We start from the raw sequence: 25,750 nt of genomic DNA on the forward strand, positions 1-25,750 counted from the left end.
GTTGGGTGGGGCTATGTGACCAGTTCTGGCCAACAAGCTCTGAGTGGAAGTGATAGGTTACTTCTGGACTAAACTGCCAGAACAAAACCATTTGACGATCTTTTTCCCCTTGGTATGGTGAACCAGACTGCCCACAGGCCATCAAAAGGGGGCACAGAAGTGAGATGAGAGTCTGACTGGATCTGAACAGAAGGTCAACTTGGCAAAGGCAAATTAAACCTGTAACCAAGGCTGCTCAGGCTGGAAACCAAATGAGACTCATGGTCAGGCTTCAGGGAGGCAAGAAGTGACATCGCAAAGATCCCGGAAGGGACAATGACCTGTTCCCTGGGAACACGGTCTTACCAAGAGGTAAATCCGCCACAGGCTTCAGGAGCAGGTGCCAAGTAACCCTCAGCGTTAAAAGCAGACAAACTCCCTTCAGCAGATAGCAAGGAGCTGAGCCCCAACGTGAGAAGCCCCACCATCCAGCTGCATGAGGGCACCAGCCCTTCTGTAAACCCAAACACTGTCTTGGAAAGAAGGAGGAACAAAGAAATCTGAGCATCCCTGGAAGATGCTCACCCATTCAAAAGAGTCCACTGAATTCAAAAGAGACTGAGGATTGCCTTATTCTGGGGGTAGTGCTATAATTTGGGCTACTTGGTAGAGAGAAATGACAACATTGCCTCCCTGAAGGTTGTTGACAACGCTGAAAAACACGTTTGGTTTGTTCTGGTTTGTCTCATCTAGCATCTTAGGTTCTATGGAGGTAACCTGGAGACTCCAGACCTTGAAAAGGACCATGGGAAAACCTGAGCAGATGAGTTCTGTGTGACAACTGTACAGCAGGGTCTGCACGAACCCTGGGATTTGGGGGCTTCTCCTCTCACATGCTACCATCAGGCCGTGATTTAATAAAGTTGCATGGTCACCAAGACAGTGCTCTGTGCTTTAGTACATGGGTGTATTTTACATGGATGCTATTACATTTGGCCTGTCCACTGCACTCAATACCCACAGTTGCATCTGCAGGATCATTTGTTAAGAAAAATCGGAAAAAGAATGTGTCTTGGCCCTAATAGGTCTAAAAACTTTTAGGAAGCACAGATAAACAGAATGAAAAATCTGACATCCAGAGGCAAAAATTCCCCAGTACATTCATATGCCTTTATAAAAATCTGGTTTGCAAGCCCTTTTATTGCCATCTGAATTGCTCAGACTAGTATTTGGGAATACTGACCAGTTCTACCAGGCACCTAGCCTGTGAATAAAAGATAGAAATACTGGAGAACTACGATTTTATGAAAAAATATGAGGGACAAGTTTATTATTATAAGATTTGCATCAAACATTTTTGATGTATTCAGTAATATTCTGATTTATATCAGGAGTTGATATACGTCTAGATATTTTAAATTATTATTCACTCTTTCCATTTTCTAACATTTCTTTGTTAAAAAACAGTGAATTTTACATCATAGCTTATTTGGGATATTGCAGAGTCCAAATAATCAGACGTTCCAGGTTATAAGAAAATATTTAGTGTCTGATGCCCAGGCCTAAGCATTTTCTCCTAATCGAATCATGTGTATTTATTTCCTGCTAAAACCTGGAGTATTAACTTGTACTAGTAAATGTACTTCCTAAAGTGAGAAATAAATATCTTAACGCTGAGAATTGTTGCTAATATGCTCAGCCATTAATTGTATTGGGAGCATTAGACAAAATCTTTCCTGGCTCCACCAACACATAAGTCTGTTGTGAGGAAATATGATCAATGTCTCGGTACGGGAAAGGTGAAGAATTACAAAGAGAAAAGAAAACATCCAGTCAGTTCAGCTTGTCTCCATCTACTTTCTGTTTGCAATACACAATATGGTAATCTGATATGCCATTTTTGATCAAGTTAAATTTAAAGCAGTCTCATTTCTGCTGTCAGTGATGAGTGGCTTGCCGCATTAGTGGGCGTGATTTTCAGCATCTGGGCCATGGATGGAGTTGTCCCTCTTTCTGGGGATGATTGTTTATGCAAGCACTTTGGGGGAACAAAAAAGGAGAACAAAATGTGTGTACACTTCCTCCTAATCAATCTCAATCAGCTCTGGCCAGACCACTCATCTCACCACCATGCCTGCGGTGACTAAAGAGGACACGTCACGTGGCTAAAAAGAACATGTTATCCGGAGTTGGAAAGCAGCATCTGAAATGCTAAAGCCAGTTTCATGAAGGGTCACCTACAGTAACAATAATTGTAAAAACAAAAGGTTATTTTCACATGCAAGATCTAGAATGAAAGTCCAGCATGGTTTACTCTAAGGTAGTTTTTTTACTTTTGGTTTTGGTTTTTTAACTTTTGTTTTGAATAAACTTGGATAAACTGCATAAAGTTCCTTTAGGAGATTTTTGAGAAGAAAAAACTGAAGTCAATATTATAGCATGTTCTTATTTAGAATACACAGATTTCAGCAACCTTGATTTTATATGAGAAATATTAGGTCACTTGTAATTCTAGGAAATATCAATTTAATATTGATGGAAAGAAATTCAGCTAATATGAATAGTCAAACCCAATTTGACTGTAAAGATGTAAAGCTTCAAGAACTTTACATTTTTATCTAATGGCATTAATTTTCTTGAATAGGTATATGAATACATGTACGTGTCTGTGTTTTACCCCTTAAAAAAAATCCATCAGTTCTGAAAAATTATACATTCAGGCATTTCCAGTAATTTGTGTTTCTCTGTATAAAAAGGTAAGGTGTATGACCTCAGAGGGGATACTTTGTTAAATGTATTATCTGGAACCCAATCCCAGACTTCAAAATGGGAATGCTAGAGGAACCAGACTAGAAATTTCAAAAGTAAACTCCAGGAGCACTTAGTCCAATGTTGAGTGATGATACTAGCCCATTACTATCTCTACAATAACCAACAATTCCATTAGGGAGCTCACAGAAAACACTGGCAAACAGGTGGTAACATGCTCAGGAATCATGGTTTTCAGAGATGCAAGGTCTGCATCTCTCTGCTTTGGCCCACCTGTCCCTAGAAACGCCTGGATCCCTCCTAACTTCTCTGCTCATTCCTCTTAATATCCTTCGTAGACTTCTTTCTTCTATTTATTGCAAAGTCTTTTCTAAGAAATATTTTACTACTTTTCATAAATTAATAGAAAACAAAATAAATACATAAACTGCATAAGTAAAAAATATGTAAAAGAGGAAACATGAAATGTGCAATAAGTTCTAGTCAATTAATTAACATTTGTTATGTGTTGAATCAGTGAAGTACTTTAAAATCATCAAATGCCTTAAAGTTTGAATTATTTGGCTTTGGGGGGTTATACAGTGGGTCAAATTTATATATATGCACACACATACAATCAAAAATTATGTATAGACTATTCTCTTACTACCTTTATGTATCAGGTAGATGAATTGATCAGCTGCTATGTATAAAGTTCTTGGTGGAAGCTGTGATATTTGAGACATTTCTAATTCTTAATGAACATTCTAGAAGCGCAATGACTTATGGGCAAAATAAGAACCTAGGGGTGTAAGACAGACCACCTTCTTTAAAACTTCCAAATACCACAACACAGACCAAGGAAATTTTAACCATACAATCAGGGAGTCTAACATGATTTTCCTCACTAGATCATACACAAAATATTCCAAAAAGCTAAAACTACTATATATGAAGAATCATCGTCCTCATTATATTCATCCACATTTCATACTATCCACATTTTACATCATAATAATCTAAACTAAAGTGAACTAATATGTTCTCTAGCATTTACCAAGGCAAAGGAAATGTCAATAAAGACTCTGGGATGCTGGCTTTTAACAGAAAACACATATAGATAATCCTTCAGAAGGAATATTGATAAATTGTGCTGTCTAAAGCATGCTTTAGAAATGGGTCTGAAATCAGGTGGTAATATCTAGGGATATTTAGTGAAATGTACACTATATGCAATCAGAGTAGCAACAACCATTAAAAAGAAACCCTCATCAGTTGATTGCCTCTCTTAAAATAATTAATTTAAATTTGCAAAGAGAGTAGTTTAAATATAAAAGATAAGCTTTGTACTTACCATTTTATAATGATGGCTTATAATATTCTGAGTTATTATTTTTTTAATTAAATATAATGGAAATAAGTTCATCTTAAGCTTCAGGATTTTCCCTTCTAATGTTTATAAACTTCCCAGTGCCACCATATTGATAGCACTGGAGGCCTGAATCATAAAGATACTCTACACATGCAAATTAGAAACACAACACACAAGCCCCTCGGGCCTCTTTAAACTAATTAAATATGGCTTACTTAGTTTTTACAATTTTAGGGAAACCACTGGAAAGTTTAGATGTTAAGCTGATATTAGAATAACCACCAGACCGAAAATGGGTAATTTGATAACTGATCTCATTGAAATCTGGTTTCAATGAGAATATATTTTTACTGGGGTGCTAAAAATGATTATGAATGATGCTTTGAGGAGTAAATATCTGGCCACAAAATGCTTTTTCCTGGGAAAAGACCATGAAGGTGGACAATTAATGGACATGCCTTCCCATCCTGAGCTCATTGAATTTCTTCACCTGTGTTCTTACTCTTCCCTGCCAATCTATTTGATCACTTACTAGGTTCCCAAATTTGATCCTTAAGGACACAGTAAAGCTCAAGCTAGACTTTAACTCTGATCTTAGAAATGTCAAAGAAAGGGAGGAAAACACTCAATTCCTTAGTAGTATCTCCAGAATTTACAGCAGTGCGTTTACATGGGACACAGTTGATTTTAACTTTTACTTTCTGAATTAATCTTTCATTTAAAAAATCTATCCCTTAAAACAGTAGCAAAACAAAAACAGAAATAGAGACACAGACGTAGAGAACAAATGTATGGATACCAAGGGGGAAAGGGGTGGGGTGGTAGGAATTAGGAGACTGGGATTGACATATATACATTATTGGTACTATGTATAAAATAGACAACTGATGGGAACATACTGTATAGCACAGGGAGCTCTACCTAAGGCACTGTGGTGACCTAAGTGGGAGGGAAGTCCAAAAGGGAGGGGATATCTGTACGGGTATGGCTGATTCATTTTGTTGTGCAGTGGAGGCTAACACAACATTGTCAAGCAACCCTACTCCAATAAAAGTTAATCAAAAAAAGTAGCAAAGCATTTGAATTTGAAGTGTATGTATTCACTTATTTAATCCACTGAATTAGTATTTGTGCAATAGAAGAGGTAATTCACTGGACAACATTCAAGTAGCAAAAATGGACCTTTCCAAAAAGTAAGTCATTAACTCCCTTCCCACTAATAGGAAGGGAATCTTTATTTTCAGTGGCAGCCTTCACCTGGTCTCCTCCCAGGCCAAGTCCTGGGAATGGAGTCATTTTCCCATGACATCCTTTGGCAGCCTCACATCTCGCAAACATCACGCGGTGGCCTGTTCAGGTTTCCCCAGTGGCTGCAGCACTGGCTCCTTCTTGTGTTGTTTTAGTTATTCATGACCAGCGCACTTGACTAGTCACCCTTCTGTCGCCGGTCCTAAAACTAAAAAGGGATGATAACCCCGGAAAAAATCTAGACTCCAATAATTCCCTTCTCATAAATCTTATTGATGATCATTTGCTGGCAATCAACAGGGAAGGAAGATATCAAAACAAACCAAAAAATGGATCATAAGCAAGAAGAAAGCTAGCAGAGGAATACTAGCAGATATGATGAACCTGCTGCTTTCTTCAGTTTCATTAAACTCAATATAATTAAGTTTTGACCTATAAGAAGGAATATGAACTAAAAATGAAAATAATTCTCTCTGGGAAAGAATCAGGGTGGATTGACAAGAAGACAGCTGCAGACTCACCGTCTCTGCGATTAAGGCTTGCAAAGCCAGGGCCGTGGCTGCTGGACCGCTCTGAGGAGCTGCTGAAGGAAGCCCGGGGCAGGGCAGACGCCAGAGGAGCGTCACAGCTATCTGGGGGGAAACACCACGTGCGGGTTAATACACTGATTAAAGCTTTCCTGTCCTCTCTTCCTCTCTTCTTCCTTCCCTTTTACTTTCCTTTCCTTCCTATTTCCCTGCCACCCTCCCTTCTCTTCTTCCTTAATTTCCTTTCTTTTTACTTAACAGGCTAGGAAAATGCTAGAGCCTGTGGCAAACATCAGTCTTGATCAGAGGTGTGTTAGTAAACGTTGAACAACAGGCTCTTAAGGAAAATTAAAAACCCTGATTGGTAGCATTTGCCACTTTCCATGGTGTAAATACTCGTACCATGGCCAATTCAAAGCTATCAACGTGATGTCACTGACCAGGAAGTTGGAAAAAGAATCATTATATAGTATTTTCACCACGTAGACACAAGGTATGTAAATCACCTCAAGAGCACTGATAACAGCAAGATGACATAAAATAAAGTAGGAAGTGGTGAGTTTTCAGAATGTATTACTTTTGTTTTAATATGATTTAATTATGTTTATATAATTTAATTTTTAATAATGATTGTATTTTCATGCAAAATTCATGAAAAGTTAATGATTGGCTCTTGCTAGCTGCTAAAAATTGGTTCCAGCACATCACTCCTAAATGGGAAAATATTAAAAGTATTTCCTTGAAAATCAGAAAGAACACTTTCACAGACACCACCGTTTCTATTGAACATTGCACTGTAAGTCCTATCAGTACGTAAGAGAAAATTTAAAAATTAAAAGCACAAAATTGGATAAAAAAGAGCAACCGTTATGGTTTCCAGATGATATGATTATGGAGGTAGAAATTCTGAAAGTCATTGGCTAGCTTAACAATTCATTATACAAAAGCTGATAGTATTTCTAAACTTATCCATAGTTAGAAATTAAATTAAATAGAAATAGCAAATACTAACAAAACATATAAAGTATCTAAGAATGAATTTTACAGAATTTGCAGGACATTTATGGAGATTATTATAAAAATTGTATTGAAAGACATTAAAGAAAAACTACATAATTCAGACTAAAATGATTGCAAATAGGAAGACTACTTTTAAGGTACTGGTTTTCCCTAGCTTGATCTAAAGATTCATTAGAAGTTCAATCAAAGCTCAGGAGGGTTTTTCACAGAACTTGAAGCAGTGAACCACACAGCTCAGGGGTTCTTAACGTGTGGTACAAATATGATATAGGGGGTCTGTTGAGATGAATAGAAAAAAATTATATCTTTATTTTCACTAACCTCTAGCTAAAATTTAGCATATTCTTCAGTCACAAATGTAGACAAACCAGACTATATTCACCAGTGCCCGTGCATATGTTACCAACATAAGTTACAGATATTTTAATAGCAATCGTTGTCCAAGACATCTAGAAATATTGTTTATGGTCCCCTTTACTTCAAAATAACAGTATTTATTAAAGTCACCACTAGATCTTGTTTTTGAATGCGCTAATAACTAAGAAGACACTATGTTACAATTTCTAGTACATTGATATCAGCATTTCAATATAACTATTTACTTTGTAACCCTATGTATACATTTTATGCATTTACAAGCATTGCTGTGAGAAGGAGTCAGGCTTCAGCAAAGTGCCCGAAGGGTCCTTGGCAAAAGGAAGAGCAAAGAAGCACCCGTTGTGAGTGTGTGCACTGCAAGTACAAAGCTGTTGAGACATTACTGGGGCATTATTAGCCATTCAGAAAATTCCAGAAGATTGGGATCATCCACAATCCACAGTCAGCTGTGCTAACTCGAATGTTAACGTGACAATTTCTCAGGGGACAATTTCCCTGCCTGTTGAGCAGACCAGGCCTGCATCATTCCCCCTTTAGGTAAAGGGGTCCCAGGGATCTAAGTAACCTGCTCAAAGTCACAGAGCTGGTTGAGGGTAAATGAAGATTATCTCCATCAACTGTTTAGCTTGGGAAGCCTGCTCCTTTCCCAGCCTCCCCCACCCCCCCCAGCATGGCTTCCTTTCTGAGTCTCCCCAGATGCTCCCCACTCAGTCCCCTCTGCTCACATCTTTCTCATCTCACCGTATTGGGGTCTCTCCTTTCTGGGTTGGAAACAGTGAGGACCAAGTGTAGATTCTGGAGCCAGACAGGGTGTGGGCATGACATTTACCAAGCTGCCTACTCTTGGGAAGTCACTGGCCCTCCCTAAGCCTCAGTTACCTCATCTGTACAATGAGGATGTCACACAACTGAATCACACAACTGGACAAAGGGGAATCACACAATTCATAGGGTTTCTATGAGGATCAATAGTGTTTGCTTTTATTATTTTCAGTATGGTAAGACAAGTCATCACATAAGCTTCTTCAAAATATTCTATAAGGACGTTTTCCCTATAGAGAGATACAGAAGGCAGCATTCAACGTTCCAAGCCATATTCTCATTTTTTATTCTTTCCTCAAAAGAAGGCATATGAATCTTAGCCTTTAAAAAAAAAAAAAAAAAAAAGAGTAAGATGTACTCGCTCTTATGAAGTCATCTTTGCCTTTGAGAAACAATTTTAAAAGTGATCATTTTCTTTAAAACCCTAATTGGTTGTTCCAATTCACTTCCACACAGTCAAATTTGAGAATGCACGTGATCAAAAAACGTGACCATGTCCAATAAGGTACTTGGAAAAGAGCTGCTCTGTGTTTGGACAGTGTTTTCTGTACATTCACTGTGTTTTTAACTAAATTACATTCAAGTAAGGTGAAGTCTCAGATGCCACCCAAAAATCTCCTAAACCATTGTTTTCAATCTGAAATGTCTATATTTTATACTACGATTCCTGGAGCCAAAATTGTTAAGACACAATTTAATTTTCTTTTTCTGGAATCATTAAAAAATATTTGATTTCCACTGAATATTATTCTTATCAATAGTCTGATACATACTATTTCTATCCAAAAAAAAAAAAGATGAATCCTGAAATGCTTCAAAGCTACAACAATTATTCATAAATAATTGTTTTTAACAAACGAGATGGCAAAACAACTGAAAAGTACAACTATTTACCACTTAGGGGGAAAATGAGGTGAGTACAAGTAATAATCTTGTAAGAATTAACAAATGAAAATAGACAGATAATATTACAGTTCAATAGGCTAAAGCAAGTTTATTTCTCTTCATAATAACACTCATATTAAGAAGAAATTATTCTATGAAATAATCTCAGTTTTGAAATGCACTTATTCCTTCAAAAGTTCAAATGTACTCAGAAGCTCAAATGTTCTCAGAAAAGCTTAGGAACTCTAAAGGGAAACTGATGATCCATTGTAACGTGTCTTGTGGAAAATACAGACACACCGTAATTGTTCATGATTTATGTGTGATTCAGATCAGAGTGCTCGGAACAGCCTTGTGTGCATGCTTCTAGAATAAGTTCTTATGTATTAAATGAGCAAACATTGTCTCAGTAGTTGTACCTATTGTAACATCATTTTAATCAATAGCCTATTGTTTGTCCTGCCAACAGAACAGCTTTATACTGAAATTATTAAACAATATTTCAGCTTCTGTTTTTAAAAATTATATATATATTCTTTTCTCCAGGTAAAATCTTAGAAATTTGGAACTTCCCATAGCTGGGGAAAACATAGTTGCCTTAATCCTCTCAATCTAAGTGACACTATCTGAGTGTTTTCCAGACCCTTGACCTCCTCCTAAAACTACTTAAATCTACCCCCTCCATAAATAAAAAACAGTCCCAAACAAATCTCTTTGGATTACTACAGCTCCTTGGTGATGCATGCTCTTAGTTTCTTCAGAACTTTCAAATCCAGTTTATACACAACTGTATATAAATGGCATCTTTTCAATATGCATTATGTTCTAAAGTAGACTAAAAATTCCTCAGCGAAGAAAATGTCACTTTACTGAATTCATTGATGAGCTCTAGTAGTTATCTGGTAGCACCTTTAGGATTTTCTATGTCTAATATCATATCATCTGCAAACAGTGACAGTTTTACTTCTTTCTTTTCCAATTTAGATTCCTTTTCTTTTTCTTCTCTGTTTGCCATAGCTAGGACTTCCAAAACTATGTTGAACAAAAGTGGTGAGACTGGACATCCTTGTCTTGCTCCTGATCTTAGAGGACATGCTTTTAGATTTTCACTGTTGAGTATGATGTTAGCTGTAGGTTAGTTGTATATGGTCTATATTATTTTGAAATATGTTCCCTCTAGGACCCTTTCTGGAGAGTCTTTAATCATAAATAGGTGTTGAATTTTGTCAAAAGCTTTTTCTGCATCTATTGAGATGATCATATGGTTTTTATTCTTTAACTTGTGGTGGTGTATCACAGCCATTGATTTGCAGATACTGAAAAATCCTTGCATCCCTAGGATAAATCCCACTTGATCATAGTGTATGATCCTTTTAATGTACTGTTGGATTTGGATTGCTAGTATTTTGTTGAGGACAGATGAATGGATAAAGAAGATGTGCTACATATATACAATGGGATATTCCTCAGCCATTAAAAAGAATGAAATAATGCCATTTGCAGCAACATGGATGGACCTGGAGATTATCATACTAAGTGAAATAAGTCAGACGGAGAAAGACAAATATCTATTAAAAAATTTGAAACAATAATTCAAATAATTATTTTAATAATATAATACTAACCTTCCAAAACAGAAAGCACAAAGTCCAGAGGGCTTCCCTGGTGAATTCTGCCAAACATTTAAGGAAGAAATCATGCCATGTCTCCATAATCCCTTTTAGAAGATAGAAACAGAGGAATACTTTTTAACTTATTCTATGAGGCTAATAGTACCATAATACCAAAACCAATCACAGATATTACAAGAAAAGAAACCTACAGACCAATATTTCTCATGAACACAGATGCAAAATCCTCAACAAAATATTAGCCATCAAATCCAACAATGTATAAGAAGAATTACAGGGAATTCCCTGGCAGTCCAGTGGTTAGGACTCCATGCTTCCACTGCAGGGGGCCCGGGTTCAATCCCTGGTGAGGGAACTAGGATCTCACAAGCCACACGGTGTGGCCAAAAACAAAATAATAAAGTAAAATAAAATAAAAATTTTAACAGATTTTTAAAAAATAGAAGAAGAATTACATACTGAAACAAGTGGAATTTGTCCCAGGTATTCAGGGCTGGTTCAACATTCAAAACTCAGTTTATGTAATCCATCACATCCACAAGCTAACAAAGAAAAATCACATGGTGCTATCGATAGATGAAGAAAAGCATCTGACAAAATCCAACACCCATCCATGGTAAAAACTCTTGGTAAACTAGGAATAGAGTTGAACTTTCACAAATTGATAAAGAATATCTACCGAAAACTTACAGCTAACACCACACTTAATGGTGAGAAACTGGAAACTTTCCCCACTAAGATCAAGACTAGGCAAAGATTTTCCCTCTCACCACTCCTTTTCCACATCCTACTAGAAGTCTTAGTTAATGCAATTAGACAAGAAAAGGAAATAGAAGGGATACAGATTAGGAAAGAAATGTCTTTGTTATGGATGACAAGATCATCTATGCAAAAACTCCTGGAACTAATAAGTGGTTATAGCAAGGTCACAGGATACAAGGTTAAAATACAAAAGTCAATTGTTTTTCTATATACCAGCAATGATCAAGTGGAATTAGGAATCTGAAACACTATGCTATTTACATTAGCACCTAAAAAATATAAAATACTTAGGTATAAATCTAACAAAATATGCATGAGATCTATATGAGGAAAACTACAAAACTCTGAGGAATTAATCGAGGAAGAACTAAATAAATGGAGAGATACTCCATGTTCATGGACAATACTCAATATTGTCAAGATTTCAGTTTTTCCCAATCTGATCTATAGATTCAAGGCAATCTCAATCAAAATTCAAGCAAGTTATTTTGTGGATATCAACAAACTGATTCTAAAGTTTATGTGGTAAAGCAAAAGACCCAGAATAGCCAAAACAATATTGAAGAAGAACAGAGTGGTAGGAATGACACTACCTGATTTCAAGACTTACCATAAAGGTACAGTAATTAAGACAGTGTATTGGCAAAAGAACTGACAAATAGATCAGTGAAACAGAACAGAGAGCCCTGAAGTAGACCTACACAAATATAATCAATTGACCTTTGACAAAGTAGGAAAGGCAATACAATAGAGCAAAGATAGTCTTTTCAATAAGTGGTAATGGAACAAATGGACTTCCATAAGCAAAAACATGAATCTAGACACAGACTTTTTACCCCTCACAAAAATTAATTCAAAATGGTTCACAGATCTAACTGTAAAGCACAAAACTATAAAACTCCTTGAAGATAACATAGGAGAAAATCTAGATGAACTTGTGTTCTGCAAAGACTTTGTAGATACAAAGTCACGATCCATGAAGAAAAGAACTGATAAGATGGACTTTATTAAAATTAAAAATTTCTGCCCTGCAAAAGACAGTCAAGAGAATGAAAACACAAGCCATAGGATGGGAGAAAATATTTGCAAAATACACATCGAACAAATGACTTTTATCCAAAATATGCAAAGAACTCAAACTTACCAATAAGAAAACAAACAACTCCAATTAAAAAATGGTCCTAAGCTGACTTTAACAGACACTTCACCGAAGAAGATATACAGATGAGAAAGAAGCATATGAAAAGATGCTCCACATCATACGTCTTCAGAGAAATGCACATTAAAACAACAATGAGATACCACTACACTCCTATGAAAATGGTCAAAATCGGGAACACTAATGACACCAAATGCTGGCAAGGATGTAGAGCAACAGGAACTCTCATTGGTGGTGGGAATGCAAAATGGTGCAGCCTTTTTGGAAGACTGTTTGGCCGGTTCTTACAAAACTAAACGTATTCCTACATGCAATCCAAAATCTGTTCCTTGGTATTTACCCAAAGGGGTTGAAAACTTATGTCTACACAAAAACAGGCACAAAAATGTTTATAGCAGCTTTAGTCATTAAACGTCAACACTTGGAAGCAACCAAGACACCTTTAGTAGGGAATGGATAAACAAACTGTGGTACATCCATATAGTGGAACATTAGTAATAAAAAGAAATGATCCATCAAGCCATGAAAAGACACAGAAGAAACCCAAATGCATATTACTAAGTGAAAGAAGCCAGTCTTTAAAGGCTACATACCATACGATTCTAGCTATATGATATTCTGGAAAAAACAGAAGTGTGAAGCCAGTAAAATGATCAGTGGTTGCCAGTGTTTCGATGGGAGAGAGGAATGAATAAGAGGAACACAAGGGATTTTAAGAGCAGTGAAACTATTCTGTATAATAATATAATGCTGGATACATGTCATTATACATTTGTCCAAACCCACAGAATGTACAACACCGAGAGTGAAACATCAACTATGGACTTGGGGTGACTATCATGTGTCAGCACAGGTTCACCAATTGTAAACTAAAAAAAGTATCAATACCACTCTGGAGAAGGATGCTGGTAATGGCAGAGGCTAAGCATGTGTGAGGGAAGGGGGTATATGGGAAATCTCTGTACTTTCTGCTCAATTTTACATAAACCTAAAACTGCTCAAAAAATAAAGTTTATTTTTAAAAAAGGGCAGGGGGGCTTTCTCTTTATCAACTACCCTGAGTATTCACTTAAAAATAAGTGCTATGATTTAAATAACTTACTGAGAAAGAAGAGAAACTTTCAGGGTTTTTTCCCCCCAGTTATACATCCTGGAGCCCATTTATAAAACTTAGTTCTATCCCTTCATGGTTTTAAAATTGTGCAAGGGTGTGTGACTCTACCAGCCTTCAGAGGAATCAAATATCTGGAGGGAGAATGGCTGTAGTTTTTCATGGATTGTCCTGCTTCAGCACCCTAAGCAGACAAGGATTTAGACCTGTTTTAAAGGTCAATTTTAATTATCCCAATTATTATTCACTCATGACTGCTGAAAAATTATACTCGACAAAAGGAACAGATTCCCAGTGGTGGGAGTGTTTCTAAAATTATAACTTGTGGCAGTTTAATGAATCATACTGCTTCTCATACAGGAACAGCACTTTTTTTTTTTTTTAAAGAACCACTATTTATCTTTATTTCTTCAGCTTCTATCACAGTGCCTGGCACATGGTAAGCATTTGATAAATGTTTGCTGAATTAAATTGATCACAAGTCCGAGAGCAACTTTCTTAAATCTCCATATCTAAGTTATATTTCAACCCTGACATATATTGAGCTTAAAACACTGAAACAGCCAAGTTCATCCTAACAGAAAAATCATGCGGTCTTAACTTCCAGGCTGGGTGTGGGGTAGGTATGTGATAGTGGGACCCAGGAAAATATAGATAGAGAAGAGGGGTTCTCACTAATAGGAAGGGACTGCCAATGAAGTATTCATTTCAGAAGGCATTCTCATTCCTGCTTAAACAGGGCATGTCAGTAAAATTCAGCAATCCAACACACTCAGATATTTTTCAAAAATAATTCACAAATGGAAAGATGAGAACATGTCTGTGTTAGAAGTAACATGTCTAGATTTATCAAGATTGTATAATTTTGTGCAATGAAATTCAGGGGAGAAATAGACACAGCAGTTTTTCAGACACTGATACCCAAGGGGCAATTCCCCATCCCTGCCCCTGAAATTCTGATTTAGTGAGAGGAGTTATTTGTGTACTTAAGGCAGACACATTCTGTTCTTCAGAGAAGAAAATGTACAACACTCGGGACAGGAGCTGAGAGATCTCTGCAGTGGATGAAAACCTCAACTGTGCCAGGAGAGACCCTCAACGTGGCCACCAGGAGTGTGCACTAAATTGCAGTTTTCATATGAGTAGCCCTGGTATCTGTATTATGTTCTGTGGTTATTAAACCAGAATTGGAGAGTTGGGCAGTGTAAAAGACATACTTTCAAAAATCTGAAGCCCTATCACGCTAGTGCCCAGAAAGATGCACTTGGGAAACTCACCTGTTGACTCATATTAGTATTGATATTACTTTAGATATTTAGTTTAAAAAGACTTTCACTATCCATAGCTCATTAACTGGAAAACTTCCTTGCTTGTATATAAATCTGAAATATCCATTTAAGGGGCAAAGTCTAATATTCCACACAACTTACTCAAATTGTTGAAATAGTCACAGAGCAATGAAATATGCAGTTTTGGGGTGACGTCAGTATCATGATAGTGTGAATCGTTCCTTTTTTCTCTCTCTCCTTTGATTTACAACTATTAGGACGTCCATAACCAGAAAAAAAAAAAAAGCACCTATCCACAGCATACAACGACATCCAAGAGATCCATCCACCTGTGCATCCAAAGTGGGTGGATTGGACCATGGAGCAGGTAGCAGGGATTGAGGTAAGTGGCTGCAGAGCTGGTGGCAGGAGGCTGTGACAGCACAGAAGGCGGCTGCTGTTCTGGCAGCGAGCCAGCACCACCTTTCTGGCAGAGGAGCTGGAGGATGAAGGCAGTGACTGGAAGTCTGCCCAGCCACGTGTGTTACAGCTGGCGGGACCAGTTGCTCTCTCTGAGGAGAGACTGCAGTGAATGGGCAGAGGGAAAGGAAAGGTAAGTAGACAGACAAAGAGAACTGAAGTAAAATGTCTCCTGCTGTCTGCCCCTGGAGGCAAGGGGACCGACCACCCTAGGACCCCTGGGACACCGCCCCCATCCCAACTTGAGGATACCTCTACCAGGCCATGGACACCCACAAAGCCCCAAGTGCTAAGTACACACACCTCCCCCCTGCGCCCACATTCTGCCACCACGCATTGTTTTTGTTGTTGTTTTTGTTTTGTTTTGTTTTAACTGTGTGGGTTCCCAATCTTAGAAGCCGCTAGTTAACGCTGGTAAGAGAAACCAAAAACTTGTGCCATAGCGCCACCTTCTGGAAAGGAAGGCTCCTAACTACCGACCTGTTGCATTCTTAGGATCAAAGTAAACAAAGTCTTAACTAAATAAAAATGGTGTTCCATTTTTTATTTAGGGAATCATGGTAATACGGTATCACAAAAAAAAGAAAGACAATTTTCCAGTAGCCAAACCCAAAGGTATGGAATATTGTGCTCTAACTGATAAAGAGTTTTAAATAGCTGTTACGAAGAAATTCAATGGAAAACTCATAAAGGCAATGCAATGATATTAGGAATGAAAATAACAAGCAGAAGGAATACTTTACCAAAGAGATTAAAATTCTAAAAAAGAATCTGACAGATTTCTGGAGCTGAAGAACTCAAATGAGATAAAGAATGCATTACAATGCACTGGAAATAGAGCAAATCAGGTGGAAGAGGAATTAGCAAGCTCAAGGATAGAAATATAGAAATAATTCAGGTGGAAGAAAAGAGAGAGCTAAGATTTTTAAAAAGTGAAGCCTATGAGAAATATCTGATTCTATTGGAAAGGGAAACGTAAGAATAATGGGCATCCCAGAAGGAGAAGAGAGTGGGAAGGGGACAGAGTTTATTTAAAGAAATAAGAGCTGAGAAATTCCCAAATCTGGGGAAGGGATGAATATACAGATCCACGAAGCTAACAGAATATCTTGTTATCTCATCACAGAAAGACCTCCAAGACACATTTTAATGAAGCTGTCAAAATTCAATTATAAAGAAGCAATTTTAAATGCAGGCAGGGGGAAAAAAAAAAGACAGCAACCTACAGAGGTACCCCCATTAGGCTACAGTAGATTTCTCAGCAGAAACTTTGAAGGTCAGGAGATAGATAGTGGAATGACATATTCAAAATATTGAAAGATAAAAATTTCCATCTAAGACTATGTGGCAGTTATCCTTCAGATATAAAGGAGAATTAAAGCCTTTCCCAGACAAACTAAAGCTGAGGGAGTTTACCACCACTAGACCTGCCTTATGAGAAATGTTGAAAGGAGCTCTTCAAGCTGAAACAAAAAGACAAAAGTACACAAAACTCTGATTAAGATGATAAATACTCATAATTAGAATACTGTAAATCTTTTCTAGAACAGTATATTAAATTCTTAACTATAATATAATGGTTAAAGGAAAAGAGCATTAAAAATAGCTATAGATACTACAACTTGGTAATGAAATCACAGCATAGAGATCATTTCTAACATTAAAAATATAAAAGGGGAAGAGTAAGCAGATGAAACCTTTATAGGTGAATGAAGATAAACTGGCATCAGCAGGAAAGGGGCTATTTTACCTGTAGGATGTTTTATGTAAACTTCATGGTAACCACAAGCAAAAATCTAGAGCAGAAACATAAACATAAAAAAGGGGAGAGTGAGCAAATCACCATGGAAAACCACCAACTTGTAAGGGCAGACAGAAAGAGAAGAAAAAAGGAACAACAGAGAGACAAAATAAGCAGAAGGCAAAAGATAAAATGGCAATAGTAAATTCTTACATAGCAATAATCACCCCTAAATGTAAGCAGATTGAACTCACCGATCAAAAGGCACATAGTGGGTGGTTGGCTGAAAAAACAAGGTCCAACTCTATGCTCTCTACAGAAGACTCATTTCAGCTCTAAAGGCACATAGGCTCAAAGTGAAAGGATGGAAGATGATATTCCAAGCAAATAGAAATGAAAAGAAGGTGGGTATAGCCATCCTTGTATCAGACAAAACACACTTCAAGCCAAAAAAGGTAAGAAGAGACAAAGAAGGTCAGTAAAGGGGTCACTACATCAAGAAGATATAACAATAATAAATATGTACGTTCCCAAAACCTGATCACTGAAATATACAAGTATGTAATAATAGATATTAAGGAACAAATAGACAACAATGCAGTAATTGCAGGATTTCAATACCCCACTATCAGCAATGGATAGATTGTCTTGACAGAAAATCAACAAAGAAACGTTGGACTTGAACCACACCTTAGAACAAATGGATTTAATAGACACATATAGAATATTCCATCCAACAGTAGCAGAACACACATTCTCCTCAAGTGCACATAGAACATTCAGGCTGGATCATATGATAGGTCACAAAACAAATCTTAGCAAACTTAAGAAGACTGAAATCATATCAGCTATCTTCTGTGACCACAATTGGTATGAAACTAGAAGTCCACAACAAGAGGAAGATGAGAAGATCTACAAACATGTGGAAAGTAAACCCACGTCTAAACAACCATTGTGTCAAAGAAGAAGTCAAAAAGGAAATAAAAAATATCTCAAAACAAATGAAAATGAAAACACAACATATCAAATATCATGGCATGCAGCAAAAGCAGATCTGAGTGGAAAGTTTATAGCAATAAATACATTAAGCTGTTAGAAATATCTCAAGTAAACAACCTAACTTTATACCTCAAGGAACTAGAAAAAGAAGAAAAAATTAAGCCCAAAGTTAGCAGAACTAAGGAAATAGTAAGTATCAGAATGCAAATAAATGAACTAGAAACCAGAAAAACAACAGAAAGGATCAAGGAAACTACAAAATGTTTCTTCAAAAAGATAAACAACATTGACAAACCTTTAGTTAGACTCAGGAAAAAAAAGAAGAGTCAAATAAATAAAATTAGAAATGAAAAGAGAAGACATTACAACTGATACTACAGAAATACATAGAATCATAAGAGACTACTATGAACAGTTATATGCCAATGGATTATACAACCTAAAAGAAATGGATACATTTCTAGAAACACACAACCTACCATGACTGAATCAGGAAGAAATAGAAAGTAGGAACAGACCAATAATGAGTAAAGACACTGTATCAGTAATTTAAAAATTCCCAACACAGAAAACTCCGGGACCAGAAAACTCCCCTGGATAATTCTATCAAACATTTAAAGAAGTAATACCAATCCTCCTCAAACTCTTTCAAAATATTGAGGGGGAGAAAACACTTCCAAACTTGTTCTATGAGGCCAGCATTACCTTGATACCAAAGCCAGATAAGGATACCACAAGAAAAGCAAACTATAGACCAATATCCCTGATGAACATAGGTGCAAAAATTCTCAACAAAATATTAGCAAACCAAATTCAAGAACACATTAATAGAATTATATACGATGACCAAGCGGAATTTATTCCTAGGATGAAAGGATGGGTCAACATATGCAAATCAATAAATCCAACACATCACATCAATAAAAGAAAAAATAAAAATCACATGATCTTTTCAATAGAGAAAGAAAAAGCATTTGACATAAAACAACATCCTTTCATAATAAAAACCCTTAACAGACTGGGTATAGAAGGAACATACTTCAACATAAAGGCCATGTATAACAAACACAAGGGTAACATTATATCTGATGGAGAGAAATGGAAAGTGTTTCCTCTGAGACCAGGAACAAGGCAAGGATGCCCAGTCTCACTATTCTTATTCAATATAGTACTGGAAGTCCTAGCTAGAGCAATTATGCAAGACAAAGAAATAAAATATATATAAATATAAATATATAAATATATATATAAATATATATATATATAAATATATAAAATATATCCAAATCAGAAATGAAAAAGTAAAACTGTCATTATTTGCTGATGATATGATTGAATATATAGAAAATCCCAAAGAATCAGCCAAAAAACTATTGAAATTAATCAACAATTTCAGTAAATTGGCAGGATACAAAGTCAACGTACAGAACTCAATTTCATTCCTCTACACTAATGATAAAGCATCTGAGAAAGAAATAAAGAAAACCATCCCTTTCACAATAGCATCAAAAACAATAAAATACTTAGGAATAAATTTAACCAAGGAAGTGGAAGATCTGTACAATTAGAACTGCAAAACTGCTGAAAGAAATCAAGGACACCAACAAATGGAAAGACACAAACAAAATCAAAGAAATTGAAGACACAAACAAATGTTCATGGATCCAAAGACTTAATATTGTTAAAATATCAATAGTTCTAAAGCCATCAACAAATTGAACATAGTCCTCACCAAAATACCAAAGGCATTCTTCACAGAAATAGAAGAAACAATCCTAAACTGTGTGTGGAACCACAAAAGATCTCAAACAGCCAAAGCAATCTTGAGAGAAAAGAGCAAAGCCAGAGATACCACACTTCTGGATTTCAAGCTATACCACAAAACCATAGTAGAAAAACAGTATTGTACTTGGGGGGAAAAAAGACAAATTGACCAACGGAACAGAATAGAGAGCCCAGAATTAAACCCTGGCATATACGGTCAACTAGTATTCAACAAGGAAGGCAAGAATAGCCGGTGGAGAAAGGATAGCCTCTGCAACAAATGGTGCTGGAAAAATTGGAGAAACATATGCAGAACACTGAAAGTAGACCCCTATCTCACACCACTCACAATAATTAACTCAAAATGGGTCAAAGACTTAAACATAAGACCTGATGCCATAAGAATCCTAAAAGAAAATGTTAGGGGAGAAGTTTATTGATATTGGTCTTGGCAATAATTTGGTGGGCATGATGCCAAAATAACAAACAATAAAAGAAAATAATCAAAACATGGGACTACATCAAACTCAAGAGCTTCTGCACATCAAAAGAATAAATTAATTAACAAAATGAAAAGACACCCTACAGAATGGGAGAAAAATTTTGCAAACCATTTATCGAATAAGTGATTAATATCCAAAATATATAAGGAACTCAGTCAACTCAATAACAAAAAACAAACAATCTGGTTAAAAGATGGGAAGAAGAAGTAAATAGTCATTTCTCCGAAAAGGACATCAAAATGGCCAAGAGACACATGAAAAGATGCTCAACATCACTAATCATAAGGGGACTGCAAATCAAAATCACAGTGAAACATTACCTCACACCTGTGAGAATGGCTATCATCAAGAAGACAAGGACCAACAGATGCTGGTGAGGATGTGGGAATGTAAATTAGTCTAACAACTATAGAAAGCTAGATGGAAGCTCCTCAAAAAATTAAAAGTAGATCTATCATATACTCCAGGTATTCCACTTCTGGGTATACAACCAAAGAAAATGAAAATAGGATTTTGACAAGATATACGCACTCCCATGTTTATCACAGCATTACTCACAATAGCCAAGATACGGAAACAACCCAAAAGACCATCAGTGGATGAATGGGTAAAAAAATATGTGGTATACATACACCGTGGAATGTTATTCAGCCATGAGAAAGGAAGAGATCCTCCCATTTGCTACAACATTATGCTAAGAGAGTAAGTCAGATAGAGAAAGACAAGTACTGTATGATGTCACTTACATGTGAAATCTAAAAGTTAAACCTGTGAAAAACAGAATAAAACGGTGGTTACCAGGGACAGGGACAAGAGGGATGGTCTTTAAGGGTACAAACTTGGAAGAATTGGTAAATGAACCATGAAGATCTAATGAACAGTATAATAAATAGACAGTAATACTGTACTATAATTACATAACGTGATCATGTGTATTATAATTATGTAATGTGATATTACTTCAGCAATCACATTAACAATATATAAATGTATCAAAGTAACATACTGTATACCTGAAACATATGCAATGTTACAAGTCAAATTTACTCAATAAAAAAGTGTGCAATTTTATATTTTTCTGTTCATACATTGTTCACGTGAATTACCAAGTTACTGTAATTGCCAAAATCACATAATTTTCTTCTACAAATGTTGCTGCTATATAAGTTGCTTCATGGAGCAAGGACCTAATAAATTTTTTTTTTTTAATTCATTTTTGGCTGTGTTGGGTCTTCGTTTCCATGCGAGGGCTTTCTCTAGTTGCGGCAAGCGGGGGCCACTCTTCATCGCGGTGCACAGGCCTCTCACTATCGTGGCCTCTCTTGTTGCGGAGCACAGGCTCCAGACGCGCAGGCTCAGTAGTTGTGGCTCACAGGCTTTGTTGCTCCGTGGCATGTGGGATCCTCCCAGACCAGGGCTCGAACCCGTGTCCCCTGCATTGGCAGGCAGATTCTCAACCACTGCGCCACCAGGGAAGCCCCTAATAAATATTTTTTGAGTGAATAATTTATTTTGAAACTTTAGAGATTTTTTTATCCTTCAATTTTCTCCACTAAAAATTGGAGGCAAAATTATGTATTTCTTTCTGTATTATGTGATTGTAGAAGAGTTAAAAACTGCTGCACAAATTTTTTAAAAACCTGTGATGAACATGAAAGGGTTAGATGTTCCTTTATATTTACAGGAGTGCTTCTTCTAAAAGTCCATGTAACTTTAAAAACTTACAAAATTTAACAAAAAAATAACACCTATACTGTAATATTTGATCCATAAATACTATAACAATTGTTAAAATTTTAGGACAAGATTTAAGTTACACAAGAAATTTTTACACTATGTTTGGTAATTTGGACATTTTCTTTGGAAAAAATTTAAAATAAAATAACCAACATATTCCAAAGCTAAAGATTCACTGCTTTGTGGTAGAATGAGAAAAGAGAATACACATCATTGCAAAGAAATGTGTATTTGGTGCTTTAAATAATCAACTGGGCGTTTCAAAAAGCTTGTTTAACTAGGATAAAACTCGATTCATACGCTGTCTTGCAATTTGGAAATACTTTCCTTTTGTCCATCCATCTCTCCTCCTCCCACCCTCTCCTTCTTCCTTGTCTTCCTCCTTTCCTCTCTTCCTTCTTTTCTCCAAGATATTCAACAGGGGACAGTTGTCAAAAAGATGTTCATAGCTAAAGGCAGCAAGTACAATCAATCCATTCAAAGCACAAGTACCTGTTAATGATCCCTCCATAAAATACCGCTTTTCTCATTTTGCCAGAGGGGAAAAAAACAAGACAGTAACTTCTTTGTAGAGTTCCAAGAATATACACAAAATATATAGGGGAAAAAGGAAAATTTTATAGTTTGGAATTTGGATCCAAATGACACCTAAAGTTTTAAAATAATTAATTCCTGGTAAATATTTTCAGGTTTAATCTACTGAGGTACACTATTATAATATAGCATTGCTGTTTAATGTAATGTTTACCTAAAAATTATTTAATTATTAATAGCAACAGTTCACTGAAAACTTGGGTCTCTGACCAAAAAGTTTCCATAAAACAATCATTATGCTTAATTGTTCATGTTTATTCAAAATTACAGGCCACTGCTGTTACAAGAGTAGAAAACCCAATCATTTTACGAAGTGTGTGTGTGTGTGCACATGCACACGCATGCGTGCACGCACATATTTAACAAGTAAATAAAAAATTAGATTACTATTGAATAAAGCAGTGCATTCTCAGGTACCTCATTAGATACATATATAAAGATAAAATAACTATTTGGACGTGAAAACAAAGACTATTACAAGAGACAAAGAAGGACACTACATAATGATCAAGGGATCAATCCAAGAAGAAGATATAAAAATTGTAAATATTTATGCACCCAACATAGGAGCACCTCAATACATAAGGCAAATGCTAACAGCCATAAAAGGGGAAATCAACAGTAACACAATCATAGTAGGGGACTTTAACACCCCTCTTTCACCAACGGACAGACCATCCAAAATGAAAATAAATAAGGAAACACAAGCTTTAAATGATACACTAAAGAAAATGGACTTAATTGATATTTATAGGACATTCCATCCAAAAACAACAGAATACACTTTCTTCTCAAGTGCTCATGGAACATTCTCCAGGATAGATCATATCTTGGGTCACAAATCAAGCCTCGGTAAATTTAGAGAATATTGAAATCATATCAAGTATCTTTTCCGACCACAACGCTATGAGACTAGATATCAATTACAGGAAAAAATCGGTAAGAAATACAAACACATGGAAGCTAAACAATACACTACTTAATAACCAAGAGATCACTGAAGAAATCAAGGAAGAAATCAAAAAATACCTAGAAACAAATGACAATGAAAACACGATCACCAAAAACCTATGGGATGCAGCAAAAGCAGTCCTAGAGGGAAGTTTAGAGCAATACAATGCTACCTCAAGAAACAAGAAACACCTCAAATAAAAAACCTAACCTTACACCTAAAGCAATTACAGAAAGAAAAACAAAAAAAACCCCAAAGTTAGCAGAAGGAAAGAAATCATAAAGATCAGATCAGAAATAAATGAAAAAGAAATGAAGGAAACAATAGCAAAGATCAATAAAACTAAAAGCTGGCTCTTTGAGAAGATAAACAAAATTGATAAACCATTAGCCAGACTCATCAAGAAAAAAAGGGAGAAGACTCAAACCAACAGAATTAGAAATGAAAAAGGAGAAGTAACAACTGACAATGCAGAAATACAAAGGATCATGAGAGATTACTGCAAGCAACTCTAGGCCAATAAAATGGACAACCTGGAAGAAATGGACAAACTCTTATTAAAGCACAACCTTCCAAGGCTGAACCAGGAAGAAATAGAAAATATAAACAAACCAAACACAAGCATTGAAATTGACACTGTGATTAAAAATCTTCCAACAAACAAAAGCCCAGGACCAGATGGCTTCACAGGGGAATTCCATCAAACATTTAGAGAAGAGCCAACACCTATCCTTCTCAAACTCTTCCAAAATATAGCAGAGGGAGGAACACTCCCAAACTCATTCTACGAGGCCACCATCATCCTGATACCAAAACCAGACAAAGATGTCACAAAGAAAGAAAACTACAGGCCAATATCACTGATGAACATAGATGCAAAAATCCTCAACAAAATACTAGCAAACAGAATCCAACAGCACATTAAAAGGATCATAAACCACGATCAAGTGGGGTTAATCCCAGGAATGAAAGGCTTCTTCAATATACGCAAATCAAAGAATGAGATACACCATACTAACAAATTGAAGGATAAAAACCATATAATCATCTCAATAGATGCAGAAAAAGCTTTCAACAAAATTCAACACCCATTTATGATAAAAACCCTCCAGAAAGTAGGCATAGAGGGAACCTACCTCAACATAATAAAGGTCATATATGACAAACCCACAGCCAACATCTTTCTCAATGATGAAAAACTGAAACCATTCCCTCTAAGATCAGGAACAAGACAAGGGTGCCCACTCTCACCACTATTATTCAACATAGCTTTGGAAGTTATAGCCACAGCAATCAGAGAAGAAAAAGAAATAAAACGAATCCGAATCGGAAAGGAATAAGTAAAGCTGTCCCTGTTTGCAGGTAACATGATACTATACATAGAGAATCCTAAAGATGCTCCCAGAAAACTACTAGAGCTATTCAATGAATTTGGTAAAGTAGCACAATACAAAATTAATGCACAGACAGCTCTGGCATTCCTATACACTAATGAGGAAAAATCTGAAAGAGAAATTAAGGAAACACTCCCATTTACCATTGCAACAAAAAGAATAAAATACCTAGCAATAAACCTACCTAGGGAGACAAAAGACCTATATGCACAAAACTATAAGACACTGTTGAAAGAAATTAAAGATGAGACAAATAGATGGAGAGATATACTATGTTCTTGGATTGGAAGAATCAACATTGTGAAAACGACTATACTACCCAAAGCAGTCTACAGATTCAATGCAATCCCTATCAAACTACCACTGGCATTTTTCACAGATGTAGAACAAAAAATTTCACAATTTGTATGGAAACACAAAAGACCGCAAATAGCCAAAGCAATCTTGAGAAAGAAAAACGGAGGTGGAGGAATCAGGCTCCCTGACTTCAGACTATACTACAAAGCTACAGTAATCAAGACAGTATGGTACTGGCACAAAAACAGAAATATAGATCAATGGAACAGGATAGAAAGCCTAGAGATAAACCCAAGCACATACGGTCACCTTATTTTTGATAAAGCTGGCAAGAATACACAATGGAGAAAAGACAGCCTCTTCAATAAGTGGTGCCGGG

General features: G+C 36.3%; 1 long non-coding RNA gene across 1 annotated transcript in view; it reads right to left on the reverse strand.

The window, feature by feature from the left end:
* Window positions 1-5,516: 5,516 nt before the first annotated feature.
* The window catches only part of LOC309661131, a 45,423-nt gene continuing 25,189 nt past the window's right edge, over window positions 5,517-25,750 (reverse strand). Inside the window, exon 3 of the long non-coding RNA XR_014263869.1 lies at window positions 5,517-5,979. This is a non-coding gene — a long non-coding RNA (uncharacterized lncRNA). The remainder of the gene's footprint in view (window positions 5,980-25,750) is intronic.

This window comes from Balaenoptera physalus (assembly GCF_965194825.1).
Source record: "Balaenoptera physalus genome assembly, chromosome: 5".
Taxonomy (NCBI): domain Eukaryota; kingdom Metazoa; phylum Chordata; class Mammalia; order Artiodactyla; family Balaenopteridae; genus Balaenoptera; species Balaenoptera physalus.